At 39.1% G+C, this 19,053-nt stretch overlaps 1 long non-coding RNA gene and 1 pseudogene across 3 annotated transcripts; both read right to left on the bottom strand.

Annotated features, from left to right (window-relative positions):
- Positions 1-289: 289 nt before the first annotated feature.
- Positions 290-17,799, bottom strand: LOC140596693 (uncharacterized). Of its 3 annotated transcripts, none has more exons than XR_011998595.1 (4): positions 17,598-17,799; positions 3,957-4,161; positions 2,618-2,745; positions 290-625 (listed from the first exon to the last, which is right to left on the bottom strand). It is a non-coding gene; the product is annotated as an uncharacterized lncRNA (long non-coding RNA). The 3 variants fall into 3 exon arrangements; XR_011998596.1 differs by having other exon boundaries at positions 3,957-4,130; positions 17,598-17,798; XR_011998594.1 differs by lacking the exon at positions 3,957-4,161 and having other exon boundaries at positions 17,598-17,788.
- Positions 13,390-15,870, bottom strand: LOC140596692 (ras-related C3 botulinum toxin substrate 1 pseudogene; annotated as a pseudogene).
- Positions 17,800-19,053: the final 1,254 nt, after the last annotated feature.

Genomic DNA, 19,053 nt, shown 5'->3' with positions numbered 1-19,053 from the left:
GCCTGCGTCTCTGCCTCTCTCTCTATCTCTCTGTGACTATCATAAATAAATAAAAATTAAAAAAAAAAAAAATTAAAAAAAAAAAAAAAAAAAAAAAAAAAAAACAAAAAAAACCAAAACTCTAAAGCCAGCAGATCAGAAAATGGATTCATGACTTCAACACATTGGCAGCAAAATCATTCCCTAGAAGCACTAATCTGTGACCTAGACACTGAAGAATAAGATGAAAAGACAGAAAACACAATATCATCTATGATATCAATTTAAATGAACACAAAGGAAACATGAGTTTTTATAACTAAAAGCATTCTCTTTATTCAACACTCACATTTTTAATAGTAATTTTTTAAAAGGTGATTTCCATGATTATCTTCCTCCAGAAGAGATAAAAGAAGAGATAATTGCTCTTCTACTGTCTTCAAAGATGGCTTCCCTTTCCCATAAAAAGGCTGAAATGTACAAAGGTAGGTAAGAGAGTGAAGGGGCTGGACTCACATATGGTAGGTTGCAGCACACTCAGAAGAAGTGCACCTGGGAAGAGTCCAAGCTTCTCCAAGTGATGCTCCAGATTCCATAGGAGACTGAAGAGCGTGGAGGTCATGCCCACTGCCAATGACTGCATGGCCTAGTTCACCGATATGAAAACAAGGAAAGAAGTTTGAACATGACCCCCAGTCATGCTGACTGAAGACCATATGAAATGCCTGTGGCTAACATTTCTGAGGACTTACAAAGGCACCCCCACCTTTCTATACATTAGGACTATTAACACATGGGATTTTCCCAACAACCCTGTGAAGACTTACAGATGAGGAAACTATATCTGCAACAGGTCAAATAACTTACTCAAGGTTTCACATGGAGTATGAAGCAGTCAGGGTATAAACTCTAGGAGTCTGGCCCTTAGACCTATACTCTTTGTTTTTTAAAGATTTTGTTTATTTATTTATTTGAGAAAGAGGGCATGCACGTGCAAGAAGAGGGAGGGGGCAGAGAGGGTGCTGAGGGAAAGAGAAAAGGAGAAGCAGACTCCCCACTGAGCAGAGAGCCTGAGGTGGGCTGGAAGGCAGACACTTAACTGACTGACCCAAGCACCTCTCCAGACCTGAACTCTTAACTACTGTGACATCTTCAAAAAGTTAACTGTACATCCCAGTGATGGTGTTCTATAAACAGACAGATAAATAATCTATAAATCAGTCATAGTCAGTCAAAGGTGTATATGTTTGTTATACACGCACATGTACAAATACATACACATATATATTAAATGAATACATGTCTGTTAGGACATTAATTCTCTATTAAATTTCAGTTATTATCTCTTAAATGGACTTATACACCTATGAGGAGAGTGTACAACCAGTTTAAATTTCATAGTTTCTAACTCTAGTTTATGAGAATTCTAAATTTAGTTTCTGTAATTTAATCTAATACTTTGTCTAAATCCCTATTCTCTCCATCGCATTTATTTAATCATCCCTCAGGTAAAGTCAGTGAAATTAGAAATTACTCTATAACTCCAGGTTAAAAATCAGTTAGCTCTGAATTTAAATCTGGAAAGTTCTTCCTATCATATTGCTTCTGTGGCCTTTCATTCTTTCTGTCTGGTCTTTGAATATCCCTGTACCTGAGGGAGATCTGCAGATGGCATGGCTTCATTGTGACTGTAGGACCTTTTCAATCCTCTCATACCTCTATAGGTATGGGAAATTGTTGAATTGCTCTTCTAGCATCCCGGGGACTCCAGAGTCTCCTGGAGCTTTCCTAGGTCTCCTCTCCAGTAGACCATCCTGGCCACCATTTGTCTGCCCAGTTGGGCACAGCTCTGGTCTAGGCTTCCTCTGGAAGGCTGTTTCTCTCCCAGCTGTAGTCTACTGGGAAGACCTGGATCCTCTCTGTTCTTGGATCCCCCCAAACCTATCTGGGGATATTGCTCCTTTTCCCTGCCAACCTGGCAGAGATGACCATCTTTTAGCACCATCTTTAGCACCATCTTTTCTGAGACCACACTAGTATCTAACCCTGCAGTGGTTAGCTTTCCTCTTGTTAACCTTTCCTCTCTCAGACAGTGAAATGTTATCTCCTTTGGTTTGGCTTGTTTGTTTTTAAATATTTTATTTATTTATTTGAGAGAGAGAGCAAGAGCATGAGTGGTTGGGGGGTGAGGGGAGAAGGAGAGGGAGAAGCAGACTCCCTGCTGAACAGAGCCCAATGAGGGGTCATGACCCAAGCGGAAGGCAGACGCTTAATTGACTGAGCCACCCAGGTGCCTCTGTTATCTCTTTTTGGGAGGAAATCTGCCACTTATAGTTTCATGAATTCTTCCCAAAATTATGGTTTATGGATAAATTATATGCTCCGATTCTTTCAGGCTCTTATTTTTTAAGAACACAAAAATTTCATTGTTTTTTTTTTTATAAGATAGTCTCTCTCTAAGATATGAAAACTGCTTTGTCAAATTTAACTCTGAGGCTAGACTGCCAGGGTTCAAATTCCAGCTCTGTCACTTACTAGTTTTACGGTTATTTAAATGCTCTGGTACTCAATTTCCCTGTGTGTTTGTACATACATATATAGTAAATTATACATGTTAAATAATACATATACTACTTACCTTATAGAAATGTGATGAGTATTTGATAAATATGTGAAGCACTTGGAGCACAGGAGGCACATAAAAGCATTAACTGTTATTATTATTGATATTATTATCAGGTAAAAGCTGGGTAAAGAATCTTAGACCTAGAAAAATGCAGGAAAGAAAAAGCTGGCTCAGTACCTATTAATTTTATCCTGACCCCAATTCTTCTTATTTAGTAAGAATATTTTGTGAAGAAGGAAGATTGGTTTTTCTTAAAATTAATCAATAAATTAATTCTAAGAGATTTACTAATGTGTTACATTTCACTAATGTGGTGAAAGAAAAATATTAATTCAATTTCTTTTACTTCAAATCCACTCTATTGTCAGCTGATCTGCTCGCAGGCAATGAGAAGATATCTAGAATCCACTGGAAAAAGGAAACTATTTTATAATGCCATCTAAATCAAACCCTGTGAAATATTTGATTTTTTGACAAATATTTCCTGAGAGTCTTACAGTATAGTTTCATGCTAAATGTCAAGCTGCATGCCAAGATTAAGATCTATAATACTTTTTCTTTTATTTTCTAGGAGGTTACCAGACAGAGAGATAAATAGATATATGCATAAAACTAAGTACTCTTTAGGATAAAAAGCATTTTAATTAGGTCCCAAGTTGCTATGGAAGGCAGAAGGTGCATTTAATACCGGTTTAGACAAGATCCAAAAGGATTTCATGGGGAATATGACATTTGAGCAGAAACTCAAGAGAAGGATATACGCAAAAGGGTGCTGACAAAATCTTAACAACTGTCTGAAAAAATATATACGTGTATATAGGTATATATATATGCCTAATTTTATTTTTTATTTATTTATTTTTATTTATTTATTATAGTCACAGAGAGAGAGAGAGAGAGGCAGAGACATAGGCAGAGGGAGAAGCAGGCTCCATGCACCGGGAGCCCGACGTGGGATTCGATCCCGGGTCTCCAGGATCGCGCCCTGGGCCAAAGGCAGGCGCCAAACCGCTGCGCCACCCAGGGATCCCTATATGCCTAATTTTATTATAAAAATTAATGATATAAACATATTTAGCACACAATTTACAAATAATAAGATATACTATAATTTTTATTGTAATTTCCATATAGACAGATTCTCACAGTATTCATTGATTGTTGCTAACCTCTTGTGTCTATAGACAGTCTATGTTTGCAATTAAAAAATGAACACAATTGCAAATGTCCAATGTTGGAACTTTAATAGTGTGTCAAGTTTATAGAATTGATGATAGTTTTTGAATACTAAGAATATATTTCTTCATTTTGGGGGGCTATTTGCTATCTAAAAACCACAAGCATGACATACCTTCGAGTTTAATTCACATTATTGACACTTTCCTCATGATTTTTTGAGTCTAGAGACAATCAACCAAAGGACAGATCCAACTCTGATTTTTAGTGCTTGCTGACTTCCTTGGTGTAATACTCCCAGCATGTCTGATTGCCAGCTCCCAAGCTACATCACGTCAGTGAAAACAACCTTGAGAAGAGATTTGCAGCGGCACATTATACTGTAAACATAAGTAGCATAAAAACATAGAAAAATAGTAAAATGTGGTCAATTAGGAAGTCATAATTTTTAATGTTGCTTGCCTTTGTTTATTATATAACTTATTTACTGTAATTATAATTTATTTACTGTAAGTTTATATAATTTGATTTTTTAGATGATTATGTTAACAACTGTCTCATAAACTCTTGAAATCTCCTCCACGACAACTCCTGCACACGTGTAGATATTTTGTTTATAGGATATCTACATGGCTGGATCATTACCCTAATTCATAGATGAAGAAAGAGAGAATCAGAAAAGCTAAGTAACATGTCTGAGGTCATTCAACAGCTAAGTCATGGAGCTAAAGTTTAACCCAGAGCTATATGATTTCTAAGGACTTCTTACATCCAGGAATTTATGGAGCCCTGAACTGGGAAAATAGGATATACGTACTGTTTTTTAACAGTTTGCTTATTAAGTGTGTGTGTGTGTGTGTGTGTGTAAGTATATGTGAGAGACAGCATTTGGTCTGAGATGTATATTCATTAAAGTCTAAATGTGAGGGTGGGGAGAGTATTAGACTATCACCTCAAAGTTTCCTGTGGGTACTGATGTCTACCAAAAAGAACACAGAAAGTGGCTTAAACTGGTTCTCAATACAGATCTTTGGAATTTTGATCAGCAGGGAAAGAAAGGGAACTTGACCAGGAAACCAATCATGCGAGAGGCCAGAGGCCCACAAAGTCAACAATGGACAAGCAAGTGTGACTCAGGAGAGGCTGCATAGTGGATAGAAGGGAAGAGCATGTTCTGGAAGACAAGGCCAGCAAAACGTTAAGAGATATTTCTATCTGACCATGACGAGCTGAAATTCTGGTTTCCAGCAAAACTCGTTAATTCAGTTCTTTTCAACTTGTAAAAAATATTCACTCCATTTTTCGGTGGGCAGGGAATTCATAGGTTTGTCTCCAAAAGAATTATTTTTCTCCTAGGATTCTGGCCACTAAAAAGTCACCCCAGTCTCTCTTTTCTAATTCTTTGGCTGTCACTGTTACCTCCCAAAGGACATCGCTGTCAGAGCTTTGCCATCAACCATTTCAAGCAGCTGCTTTTCTCGCTGTTCCACTGGATTTTTCAGATGTCAGAGTGACTGCTCCCTAAATCTTAAACTTAGTGGATCTCAAGAGACCCTTTCATCCAGCACCAGTTTGCACCCACACCTAGATAACCAATCCCTTCTTTCTACCCAAGGGTCAAAAAACGTGCTACCACAGGGCAATTTTAACCTTTCATCCTCTGTTCAAATTTTTTTTCTTTTAATTTTTACATTCATGAGCAAATTTACTCCAAATGGATCAGAGTTCCTTTTTCGTAGTTCTTACGGAAGAAAGAATATGGGTAGATTGTGACTGACTTTGAATGCTAGAAAGCTTAGACTTGATCCTGGGAGAACACAGAAGGCCCTCCAGGGAAGTGACATTATCCAAGTTGTGCTTTGGAGACATAATTATGATAGTAGCACGCTGAGAGCATTGAGAGATGAGAAATTAGAGACAGAGTCAAAGTCCAGGGACTATTTTAACAGTTCAGAATGAAAATGATAAGGGTCTGTACCAGTGTAAAAACAATGGATATGGGGGGAAAGGGCAAATATTTGAGACTAATTTTGAAGTAAACAATCAAGGGCTCTCTAACTGATTGGAAGTGAAATGCAGCAGCAGAAGTTAGTAAGTGGTGAAGCTAGGGGTCAGAGAAACAAGCTGGTTTGCATCATATAGAAAGAAGAGAGCAGCACACATGTACAGAAATGTCCAGCAAAATATTGAAAATGCGGGTCTAGTTAAAAATAGAAACTGTAATGCATGGGAAGGAATTGAAGGGTTTTTTTTTTCTCAGTGAAGTAGCACTGTCACCTTCAATTTAGAATACATTGTTAGTATTTGAGTAAGACTAGTCCATCTTCAGTGGGTATTAAATGAAATAAAACACTTTTAGCTTCCGAGGATGTATCCTAGTATCAAGGAGAGCTTAATCTGATCATATCAGGCTCATTTATAGAGTAGGGAGTCCACTAACAATATTGAGGATCAGAAAACCTTTGCATGTCATTAATTTTTAGATACTAGAACTTTGAACAAAACAAGCCTAATCTGATTCTATCTTTAATTATCCATCATATAATTTAATCATTCCATTTCCCTGCCCCTAAATTTTTAACTGGCTCCATCACACGTAGGAAGAAATCTAAACTCTTCAGCACTGCATAGGAGACCTTCCATGATCCAGCCTCCCTCGCTGGTCTGATCTCTTCTCCCACAAATTCGCTTTAAGGGGTGCTGAGTTAGCAAGCACATATCCTCTCTACAAAGGATTTACCCATTAAGTTAGCTATAGAGGCTTCACTCTCTAAATCAATGGTTTGGTTAGACTCAAGCTCAAGACATACTGAGCATAAAAGAACTTGAAGGAGTGAGGGAGAGAGGAAAGGTACATTTTAGCAGACGAGGAATGGAAAGATAGATCGTATTGCCAAGCCACCCAAACAGTCAGAGGGAATTTAAATATCAGAACCGAAAAAGAAAATACAGAGATCTAATAAGTACAGACAAGCCACCACTGGCATCATTCTTCCTTACAGTGGCACTATTTCTAGCTATCTCATCCCTTCTTATGGATGGTGGGAGTAGCTAAAAGTAGAATGTCAACCATCGTCTTCTGAGAGAACTTTTAGTTCGGTAAATTATTTTGAAATAAATTCACTTTAGTTCTGTGAAGTCTTTGAAAATTGAGATGTTAATTGGAAGAGATAAAAAGTTAATGACCATGAAAAAGATTGACAAAACAGCCGGCCATATTTTGTTGTGCAAGTATTGTTTTCTAACCAACTATTTTGAAAGAGACACTAAGTCTTCAGTGTGGTGACAGTCACCAGTATATTTTGGCACCCTTACTTACACTTCTTTCCTGCAGGCTGAAATTTCTTTGGGGATGCATTAATGTCACCAAAGAAGAAGAATGTCATCACCCGAAACAGAAGAATGATTTCCAAGTTAACAACGGAATACAAAATTCCTAATATTGATATTAATTTTTAAAGCAGGGCAGCCCGGGTGGCTCAGTGGTTTAACATCGCCTTCGGCCCAGGGCATGATCCTGGGGACCCAGGATTGAGTCCCACGTCAAGCTTCCTGCAGGGAGCCTGCTTCTCTCTCTGCCTATGTCTCTGTCCCCCCCACCCCGTGTCTCTCATGAATAAATAAATAAATCTTTTAAAAAATTTAATGCAATGGCTTTAGACTTATAATAGGGGAAAAACAAAACTCTCAGCTACATTTTTGTAAGCTACTTCTAAGTCAAAAACATTAAAGTGGACTCTATTAAAAATGTCATCTCACTTAATTTCCCCCCCCACAATTGTAGTCATTTTGTAAAAACAAGAAAACAGAGGTTCCAAGATGTTATTGTCCAAGATTGGGCACTTAGTGAGTAGTAAAACCTAAGTGTGCACACGGTCAAGTCTAACTCCAAAGTCCATGTTGCTTTTGTCTATAACTTTGCTTCCGAAAACTATTTTGAAAAAAAAAAAAAAAAAGAAAGCTAGAGGGGGGTGGGTAGAGAATACACTAATATAATAAATCTGTGTGAGAGATAGAATTTGTGATCATCTCAACAATGATTATAATTTATTTTCATTTTTTTTAACAATTTGTACTTTTTTAACACCACTTCACTAAATTCATTTCTCTAAGATGATAACAGTCTGAAATCCTTTAGGCTACACATTTTTTTAATGGTGCTAGTTCTTTATAGGGTATACCAAGATACCCAGCGCAGCCCCTTTTCCCCCAGGTGTGAAGGACTATTCTGCAGTTCAAGGGGTAAAGCCGGGCTCTGGTCCATAGATGTCAGCCCTCTCCAGAAATTGCCCCATGATGGGGTAGGCCATGCTTACTTTCTGGGGGTAGACTCTGTCCAATGACTGTTCAGTGCAGGAGAATATCAGCCTAGCACCTACAGTGTCCCAATTTAGGACTACTCTTGTCAACAGCATGTCCTGTTCCCTGGTCTTGGTTCTTGTATTCAGCCAAGAAAGAATTCAGAGCCAAACTCTTAAGCAAGCAAAGGTTTAATAGCAGTTTAAACGAAAGTACACTCTCGAGATGGGAGCGTAGGCAGGCCCAGAGGTGACAGCTGAACTGGGGGGGGGGGGGGGGGGGTCAGGGTTGTCTTTTCCTCTTATTTTTGGATAGGCCATGGGTCATAGCTAGGGCGGTTTCTGACTAAGGTTGCAGCCAGTCTTCTAAGGAATTAGGAGAGGGAGGCTTGGCCCTATATGATCCTTGTGGGAACTGTCATGGCAGCCATTGTCTGTTGGGGGGTGGGAAGAGAGACCACAGTGTACATGTATCATAATGAAGCTATCGGTTACTGTTGGGCAGTAGGGAAGAGCTCCTGTGGCATCCCCTGGGATCTGTCCCAACTGTTTAGAACTGGGCCTCCATCATCTTATCAGTGGGAAAGGACTTGTTCCCTGCCCAAATCTAGCTAACTACCTACTCTATCACTCTGAAGGGCCGTCCCAACTCCAGCGCTTCCCACAAAGTGGAAGGAAGCATTACTTAAGACTGCCTTACAGGGGCACCTGGGTGGTTCAGTGGGTGAGGATCTGCCTTTGGCTCAGGTCATGATCCAGGGGTCCTGGGATTGAGTCCTACATCAAGCTCCCACACCTGCCTCTCCCTCTGCCTATGTCTCTGCCTCCCTCTCAGTGTCTCTCATGAATAAATAGAATCTTGATAAAAGAAAACTAAACTAAACTAAAACCAAAAAGACCATCTTACAGCTCATGATCGTCCTCAGCCCAGTCATGCTTCCTGTCCTTGCCACTTAGGTATTGAACCCAAACCCGTTTCCCTAATAAACTGTCTACCTGTTAATCTATACCTCTTAGTCTGCACTTCAGGGAACCAGACCTAAAGATTCTCCTAGTCCAAAATATCTAATAAATGAAGAAATTTGCTGGTAATATTACCCTGGCTGGAAAATTAGTGTCATTTTCAAAAGCATTCACAAAAATGGAAATAGCTTAATGAGAAAATTACGCTTATTTATTTAAATTATGTAATGAGCAGAGAGCCATAGGTTTGGCAAGTATAAGAAACTGCTGATCAGAGAGATAATTTAGTTTATGAGAGCCAAAACGAAAAATGCATACAGAAATATCTTCATTGTTAGAGCTAACATTCCATTTAGAGAAAGAATAAACTAGCTTGATTTTTTATCTTTGGAAACAAAGCTTTGATATTAATGAATTCCTTAAAATTTGGATTGCAGGGGGATTAAAAAAGAAGATGTCAAATCAGGTTTTTTTTTTTAATCTACACTTGGATTTTTCTGTGCTTCGGGGAGAAGCAGGATATGAAATATTGCCATCAAAATGCCAATCTTGTCTTTGATGGTAATTGATCTGTTATCACTGAGGAATAGGACGTGTTCCATGTTTCAGTTGAAACCTGTTGCATTTGCCGGCTCAGAGAAGCAGTCACGACTGCTGAGTCTAGCTATGGATATGAACCAGGTGTGAGCTCATTCATCAAGTACACCATCACTACCCGGTTCTGGGTAATGACTGTGCCAAATTCTCTGTGTTTTCACTTGTCTTAATTGCACAACATTGCCCTGAGATGCAGAGAAGTAAATTAATATGTTTTTATGCAATATCCTAATTTGTAGAATTTCCCATTTCCTGAATTTAACTCCCACAAAAGAAATTAACCCCAACTATATGTAATTCAATTTTTTACCACTGATTCAACATCGAGCAGAATATTTACTGTTTTCACTGAGATTTCTGAATAATTGTCTTCAGCGTCCAGGCTGTAAGTACTGACATTAATAAATTCCTCTAAGTCATTTGGGTTCCGAGGAGAGCACAACTCTCAATTTATTTTCTAAATCCAATCCAAAACCTTTATTTTTCAAAAACATTTTGAAATATTACATGAATATTCTCCAGTATTTGCCATCTTAACACATATACGTAAGTGACTATAAAATAAAACATGTGCTTATGCCAGTGAACGGATATTGTAAAAGGAGCTTAAGCTCCAAATGTATTTACCAATTTTGGTAAATATTTGTTTCTCACAAATAATCTTTGGTGTTGATTTATACTAATTCAAAACCAAGAAAGCACCAATCAAATGTATAAATCGTTCTCTGATTTATCTTCCCTTTTTAAAAGATACAATCTTCTGGTGAATTCTATCACCGTGGCATAGGTACATCCACAGGTGCAGGCTTCTGAGAGCGCACCCTTCCAGAAAAGCAACGCAGGGATGACAAAAGAAGTGACAGGTGCTCTGTTCAGAGGCCCAGTATTACAGGAGTTTAATCCTATGCTGTAATGAAATCCAACCCGACCAGCGCTATGTGACTTTAAGGGAATTTATAAATGATTTAAAGCTAAACATATTATTAAATACATCTTTAACTAGGTGAAACTAACTAGAAAATTTTTCAAAAATCCTATTACAAATGTGGTGCAGAGCAGGATCAGTTTACACAAAGACAGGCATAAAAATGTTCATTTATGTGATGTTACTTGAGAAGCAGAAAAGCTCCTTTTCTCTTACATCCTCTCCCCCTAGGCTTGAAGGCCCTTATTAAAATGCAAATATTCTCTGGGTGGATTAACTTTCTGAGTAGAGCCCTGAAGGCAAAGGAAAAATTGGCTGAAATAGCTAAATTATCTATATGCTATTTCAAGCACAAAGTTTCATGAGCCCATCTCCAACTCAAAATAATCGATCTGAAATAACAACAATATTATCATTTCTTAGATTGCAATGTGCCAGATATTGTGCTAATATTTTATATAATTTATCTCACGTATCCCTTACAATAACCCAACCAGAGAGGTATTACTAGTATCTCTAGTTTTGGGAACTCCTGAAAATTGGAAAGATAAGTATTTTCTTAAGGTTACAGAACTAGTCGGAAGGAAAGTGAACTCAAGTCCCAACCCCGGGACACTGACCCCGGGTTACATAAACTGTTTTTCAAAATATGTCCCCACACCCATCTTCTCTTTATTCTTTCCCACCTTGGAGAAAAAGTTTATATGTTTCCTTTCCAATGGCCATCTCTGCTCCCCATCCTATCCATCCACGTCAAATGTTGATCCTATATCTCTCAATTTTCTTCTCATTCCATAGTGTCTAGCCCTTGTGTTCAATTATTCCCATTAAATAACTTCTTCTCTGCTTTATTTGACCCCCTCCACTTGACCAACAAACGTATGTACCGACCTTCACTTTTATGATCATCTTATTTCTCTATTTCTTTCCTCTGACAATATCTTACAGAGGTATTCTGAAAATGTGACCTCCATGTTTTTTATCAAACATTTGAAACAACCTACAAATTGGTTTCCAACAATAACAACAAAAGATGTTTAGAGTCCTTGTTGGTTCTTCCTGATTCCTGGCCCTTCCATCCCTCTCTTCCTCCCACCTTTCCCACCTGCTAACAGTCCAGGAACCAAGATCTTTGAGAGTTCTTTCATACTCACATTTCTTTTTTATTTCTACTGGAATCACTAAGCTTGATGGGTTCAAAACTGATTTTGCCATCCTAATCTTTCACTGGTGCATCTTCCACTTTTCCAATAGATAGAATAACACTCCTGCACTATGTAACCTCCTACTGGGATCATTTATTTGCCTTTTTATCTGAGTCTGTTGTAGAAACTTCTCTACCAAATTTCCAAATCTTTCAAGGTATGAAATCTGACACCAAGTCACTTTTCCATCTCTTCCATGGCTCTACAGAACACCTCTTTTTTAAAGCGCTCCTTCCCTCTTGATTTCCATTATCTACCCAACACACTTCATGGCCCAGTGTCTGGACCCATAGCACTTATGCTTTACCACTTCAACGTTGTTCACACTGATTCTATTGCTTTCCATTTATGCTGCTACCCTGACCTCCCAATCAATTCAGTTTCCTCTGAATTTTCTATTTCATCCAACAGATGTTCCAGCATTTGGTTATTACAATTCATTTGACATTTTAAAAACTTTCTTTTATCACCATTTTCAAGGATGTATATCTTGCCTCTTGAATCAGACTTCGTGTTTTGTTTTTTTTTTTTTATGAGAACAGTGTACAAAGTGTGGATCATTTTCTGTATTTCTCTGTCGCTACTCCATACTGCATATAATACAATGCTTTGCCTGTATAGGGCATCACTACACATTCGTTGAATAAGAGGTAGGTAATACTTAGGATTTTTTACTAAAGAATTGGCAACCATATTGTAATGGAAATCTGTAACAAGTGAAATAATTGTCTTATTAAAATACTTTTTGAAAATCAAATAATTGTATTTTCTCCCACTTTTATTACCCCCACCAAATATGGTATATTTCTCTCTTTTTCCATGTGTGCATTTTATCAGAAGATCTGGGAGCTTAGTTAGTCTCTGTTAAACAGCTTACTGTAACGTTATTAAAAGGAAACAGATTCAGTTTGCTAGAAAATTAAAATTTTAACTTACCTCAAAGACAACACTACTTTGGTAGTAAAAATAAAATGCAAATGTATAAATTTGTTCCATAAAAGCTTACATGATTACTAGAAACAATGGTCTGAAATGAATCATGAAGTCAGCTTCTCCAAAGACAGGTTAATACTGTTACAAGTCTTTCCGTTCGTTTCTTCTATAATTCTCACGATCCTGGGTGTCCAAGTGCTAACATCACGCTCATCATAACAGTGCCAACTTACTCTTGGCTTAGTTTTTGAAAGCCTACTTTTTGCATGCTCCATTTGTGAGGCTAATTTAGACAGAATTAGGGTACTAAATAAAGCACAATTGATTTTAATCAAAGAAAAATAAGAAGTTTATGCCTGTTCTTAAGTCTATGCCTGGACTTCCATCCTATCCAGTAGTGATGAAGAAAGCACCCACTTCTTCATCCTTGCTGGAGTAATGTACAGGAGGCCCAATGGAGGAAAGTTGTTCCTTATACCATCACTCAGCAATAATAGAACCACCCCCCACAGTGTTAGGAGAGACCACATGAAGGGCAATAATGATGCACTCTTTCCCTTTTAGCCAGAGTGTTACTTTTTTTTTTTTTTTTATGATTCAAGGATTTATTAAGTCATACATGCAAAACATACTGCTAATTGCATTAGCAAAAGATCAATGTAAAAACACTCCACGATTCTGCAACTGTCAATTTAAAAAATGTTGTTCTATTTTATTGGTTGAGAGGTCCAACCTTGTATTGTTGCCAGCGGGTAAGTCGTACAGAACTTCGTTAGCACAAGCACGGGCTTACAGAATGTCACAGACCCAAGGGAACATGGTCAGGCAGGGCAACGGGAAGCGTGTGTCCGGGGGGGTGAGGCAGAGGAGGGCCAGCGTTAGGGGACAGTATTGGTGATCTGGCAAGACAGTGATGTTAAGAAAGTTCAAAGTTTAGGAATATCTAAAATATTTCAAAAACTGTAAAGCTGCAACACATGATTTTTACACCTAGTTACTAGAAAACTAAGGAGAGTACTTATTAGCTTTGAATAAAGTAACAAGGAAACAGGAATGCACTTTACTAATCTACAAAAAAAAATTTCTAACGCATTATCAGAAAGATTTTATAATACAAGGAGGCATATTGCTCGTTAAGAAGGGGTTCTATAAGAAAAGCACTAAGTTAGCAACTATGGGTACAACCAGTTCAAAGATGAATTAAATGCCCAATTTCAGGAAGGATGGCAGGTCTAAGAAAAAGGAAAAGCTTAAAACACTTCGTGATAATACCGACCTTTCTTCATTTACTGCATTTGACAGAAATTAACCTTTTAAAATTTTACCCGTGACACTTTTACTCAGTTTGATTATGACGTGTACAATGCAGTGTAAATTAACCTCCGGATTTTGTCAAAATACTGTCTTTATCCTTTGATCACGTCACATGCTGTGCCCCCCGCCCTCATTGGAGGAACATGGGAGTGAGAGGTCTGTTCAAAATGTCAGCAAAAGCGAATACACTAACTTTTTTTTTTTTTTTTTCACTTTTTATTTTTTATTTTTTTAATTAATTTTTATTGGTGTTCAATTTACCAACATACAGAAAAACACCCAGTGCTCATCCCGTCAAGTGTCCACCTCAGTGCCCGTCACCCATTCCCCTCCAACACCCGCCCTCCTCCCCCCTTCCACCACCCCTAGTTCGTTTCCCCGAGTTAGGAGTCTTTATGTTCTGTCTCCCCTCCTGATATTTCCCAACATTTCTTCTCCCTTCCTTTGTGGTTTATGTATACAATGGAATACACTAACTTTTCAAAAAAATTTCACTACAAAATCAAAAAGACTGATCCAAAGAATTGAGTCATTATGCTCCTTCCGTGAGGACATACAGTACAGTTAGGGCGTGGCCCCGGGCTTAGATGGCCATGTGGCTACAGCTCGAGGAGGCTGTGCGGCTTTCCTACTGGAAACTAGCAAGCACAGGTCTGCAGGTCCAAACCTGAGACACTGCCGTCTCTTCTGAAGGACAGGGATCTTGAACGGTTTAGTGCTTAGTGTTCTCAGCACAACAATGCAACTTAGTTCACAAGGTATTTTGGCAACTCTTAATCTGAGCAAGAATAGGGGCTTTTGAAAAATAAGGCTTTAAGAAAGCTGGCCATTTTGGGGCTAAATTTTAATGTGAAAGTTTGAAGTCTTACACTTTAAACAAAACCTAAAAATTACTGATTGGTTCAAAATGGTTTTATGGAAAAACTAATCTGTAACAAAAACTTGGCATTGAGTGCGAAGGCTCCACCATTTTTGAGCAAAGCGTACAAAGGTTCTGAGGGGGATGGGGCAGGGGAACCCAACATTTACAACAGCAGGCATTTTCTCTTCCTCTTCTTGACGGGAGGGGGGCAGAGAACCGCTCGAATAGCTTCATCAAACACTGTCTTGAGGCCTCGCTGCGTGAGAGCAGAGCACTCCAGGTATTTCACAGCACCGATCTCCTTAGCCATGGCCAGACCCTGTGGGTAGGTGATGGGAGTCAGCTTCTTCTCCTTCAGTTTCTCAATCGTGTCTTTGTCGTCCCTGAGATCAAGTTCAGTCCCCACCAAGATGATAGGGGTGTTGGGACAGTGGTGTCGCACTTCGGGGTACCACTTTGCTCGAACATTTTCAAATGATGCAGGACTCACAAGAGAAAAGCAAATCAAGAATACATCTGTTTGCGGATAGGATAAGGGACGTAATGTGTCATAATCTCCTTGTCCAGCTGTATCCCATAAGGCCAGATTCACTCGTTTTCCATCTACCACAACGTTGGCAGAGTAGTAGTCAAAGACAGTGGGGATGTATTCTCCAGGAAATGCATTGGTTGTGTAACTGATCAGTAGAGAAGTTCTACCTACAGCTCTGTCTCCCACCACCACACACTTGACGGCCTGCATCTGGGCCGCTCGCTGGGCCGCGGCGGCGGCGGGCGGGCGGGCGCTGACGCGAGAAGCGGCGGGCGGCGGGCTCGGGGCGCCGCGGGCGGGCGCGCGGCTGCAGGCGGCAGGGGGGCGCGGGGTGCCGGGGCCGCTGTCCACGCCGCCTCGCCCTCCGCGGACGGAAAGCCGGAGCCCAGCCGCGGCCACCACCCAAAGCCTAGCCAGAGTGTTATAGATGGAGGCCTTCAGGAAGCCTGAACTCCACTTCCACCCGTTAGTAACAGAGAGCCCCTACTTCCCCTGTCAGTGAGGCCAGGTGGTGAACCTAGACTTCTACTCCCACAGGACAGTAACAAAGTAGCATTCACTTCCTCACTTCCTTTGCCAAAGACGTATCAAGAGAAGCCTGCAAAAATACACGATTTCTTTTAAAACACATGATTTAAATAAGATCTCATAGTATTATACTAAAACTGTCCAAATTTAAATGAAAAGCCGCTCATCTTACAAAGAACCAGGAAGATGTCAACTACTGAGAAAAGACAATCAATGCACACTAACATCCAAACAGCACAGATGTTAGAATCATCTGATAAGGATTTCCAGGAGCCTTCATAAAAAATACTTCCACAAGCAATTATGAACATACTTAAAATAGATTTTGAAAATAGTATGTTTTAACAAAGAAATATAAGGTAGAAGGAAGAAGCAAATTGAAATTTTAGAATTGAAAACTACAAAACCTGAAATAAAACCCTTAATAAAGCAGCAGAAAATATCCATTCTGAGCAACTAGGAGATCAAATGGATTGAGAAGATAAATAAACAGGGACCCAGGAGAATGTAACAGAACATCTAACTTTTATGTCATGTGAGTTCCCAGAAGCAGAGGACAAAGGAGATGGAGCTAAAAGTTACTCAAATTAAAAAAATGGCTGAAAATTTTCCAAATTTGGCAAAAGACATAAGCTTAAAGATTCAAGAAGCTAAGTAAAAACTAAACAAAATAAATTCAAAGAAATCCATACCAAGACACATCACAGTCAAACTTCTGGAAACTTAAAAACAAAGAAAAAAGTCTTAAAGTAGAGAGAAACGATACATTACATATAGGCCCAAAACAATTGAATGATAGCAGATTTCTCATGTGAGTGCACGGAAACCAGAAAAAAAGTAGCCCAGCATTTTTCAAGCATCAAAAGAAAAGAACTATTCATTCAGAATCCTATATTCTCCAGACACCTGGGTGGCTTAGTGGTTGAGCGTCTGCCTTTGGCCCAGGTCGTGATCCCTGGGTCCTAGGATCGAGTTGTGCATTGGGCTCCCTACAGGGGCCTGCTTCTCTCTCTGCCTATGTCTCTGCCTATCTCTGTGTGTCTCTCATGAATAAATAAAATCTTTTTTAAAAAAAGAATCCTATATTCTCAAAAACATCCTTCAGAACTGAAAGAATCCTCCTTCCCCAGATAAAGGAAAACTAAGGACTAAAACTAAAACCATTACCAGCACACCTACCCAAAAAGAATGCCTAAAGGAAATTCTCTAACCAGAAATAAAATTATGGAAGGCAGAATCTTTGAAACATCAGGAAGAAAAAAAAGAAAAATGGAAAAAGCAAAAATATGGGTACCTTCTAGAACTTCCTCTTCTCTCGAGTTTTCTAAGTTGTATTTGATGGTTGTAACAAAAATTATCACACTACCTAATGTAGTTTTTCAGGGTACGTAGAAGGAATACTTAAGACTATTACAAAAGGGGAAAATCAAATATAAAGACAGGTAAGTTTCTACACTTCACTTGAGCTGGTAAAGTGTTGACACCAATAGACACTGATAAGTTGAGCCAAAAAACCCTATAGCAACCACTAAAAAAAGCTATAGAAAAAAATGCAGTCTGAGACACTACAAATCTCCAAATGTCAAAATTATAGAGATCAAGAATAGATTGTTGTTGTCAGGGGTTAGAGAGATGATAGAAAGGAGGTGCAAGGCTTACTGTTAAAAGGGAGATCTTGGGATCCCTGGGTGGCGCAGCGGTTTGGCGCCTGCCTTTGGCCCAGGGCGCGATCCTGGAGACCCGGGATCGAATCCCACGTCGGGCTCCCGGTGCATGGAGCCTGCTTCTGTCTCTGCCTCTCTCTCTCTCTCTCTGTGACTATCATAAATAAATAAAAAAAAAAAATTAAAAAAAAATTAAAAAAAAAAATAAAATAAGTCTCTCATTTAATAACTCAAATACACTTTTCTTGCTGATTGGTTCCACCACCACCCTCACCACAGACTAACCGTAGAGAGAAAAAATGGCAAGAAAAGCAAGCAGAGAATAGAACATGAATCTCTGGCCCTCGCAGAGAGTTTGTAAACAACCTAATATTCTTTCATTCCATTCTTCTTCTTTTTTTTTTTTTTTTTTTTTACACTAGTCAGAAAGGATTCTGTGGTTGGCAAGCGACAACCATGACTGACACACACCCTCCGTGAGATCCCAGAATATATGTAGGTCTGGCCACTCAGAGCATAGTGGGACCCGTTGGATAGGCACGTGGAAGCGTTTCATATACTTGCTTCTCTTTTTTTCCTCCCCAATAAGGAGAATGAAGAAGGCAAGTCCATTGAAGCTCTACCTTTCCAGACATCATTCAAGGGAATCTTTTTGTGTTTACAAGCATTTAAACCTCAGCTACCACATTTAAGACGGTACCCAAAGTCTGGCACTATGATTGAGTGTTGTTTTTATAGCCATGATATGTTAATGCTTGTGCCATGGAGCAAAATATTTATATAGTGAGTCTTGTTCATGGCTTTTGTACTAGAAGGAATGTTGCACTTACTTCTTTAAGTGCCATCTTAAAATGGTGGTAAAGGGAATTACAGAGTATTTTAAACAAACATTTTTGCTTTACATTTTCACGGGGGCAAACATATGCATTAGTATGTTTTAAAGGAGCAAACACCAAAGACACTATCGCATTAGAGATCCTTTTCATCTTAGATCAGCAAAACATTGCTCTGACTTATGTGGCTTTAACTCAAGTACTCAAGGGTGTTCTTACAGAATGAGGAGTGTATAAGTTGACGTGGGGCAACTTGTGTGATTACTACCACCAGCTCCTAAATTTATAGAACTTCACTTAAAGCTAACTGGTGTACACATGTGATGACTCCTAAAACACCACAGAAAAATAATTTGTATCTCATAAACTATTTTCTCTGTTTCTATCAAACTATCACTAGCATTATTGGCCATAGTTTCACTCTTTCCCCCACTCAAAGAGATCTCCCTCGAACCAATCTTCTAAGAGATCAGTCCTGTCCACATCCCCTCTACAGAGCTGGTGAAGCACAAGCAATTGACTGTTGGGTGGGCAGCACCACCAGCACACTCAGGTTGGGCTATGGCGGGGGCGGGGGGGGGGGGGTGAGAAACTTCAGTTAGGACTTTTTAATTTTTT

Source organism: Vulpes vulpes, unplaced genomic scaffold (genome assembly GCF_048418805.1).
Source record: "Vulpes vulpes isolate BD-2025 unplaced genomic scaffold, VulVul3 Bu000000824, whole genome shotgun sequence".
In the NCBI taxonomy this organism is placed as follows: Eukaryota; Metazoa; Chordata; class Mammalia; order Carnivora; family Canidae; genus Vulpes; species Vulpes vulpes.
The sequence above is the reverse complement of the archived record's forward strand: the minus strand, read 5'-3'. Positions and strand labels throughout refer to the sequence as shown.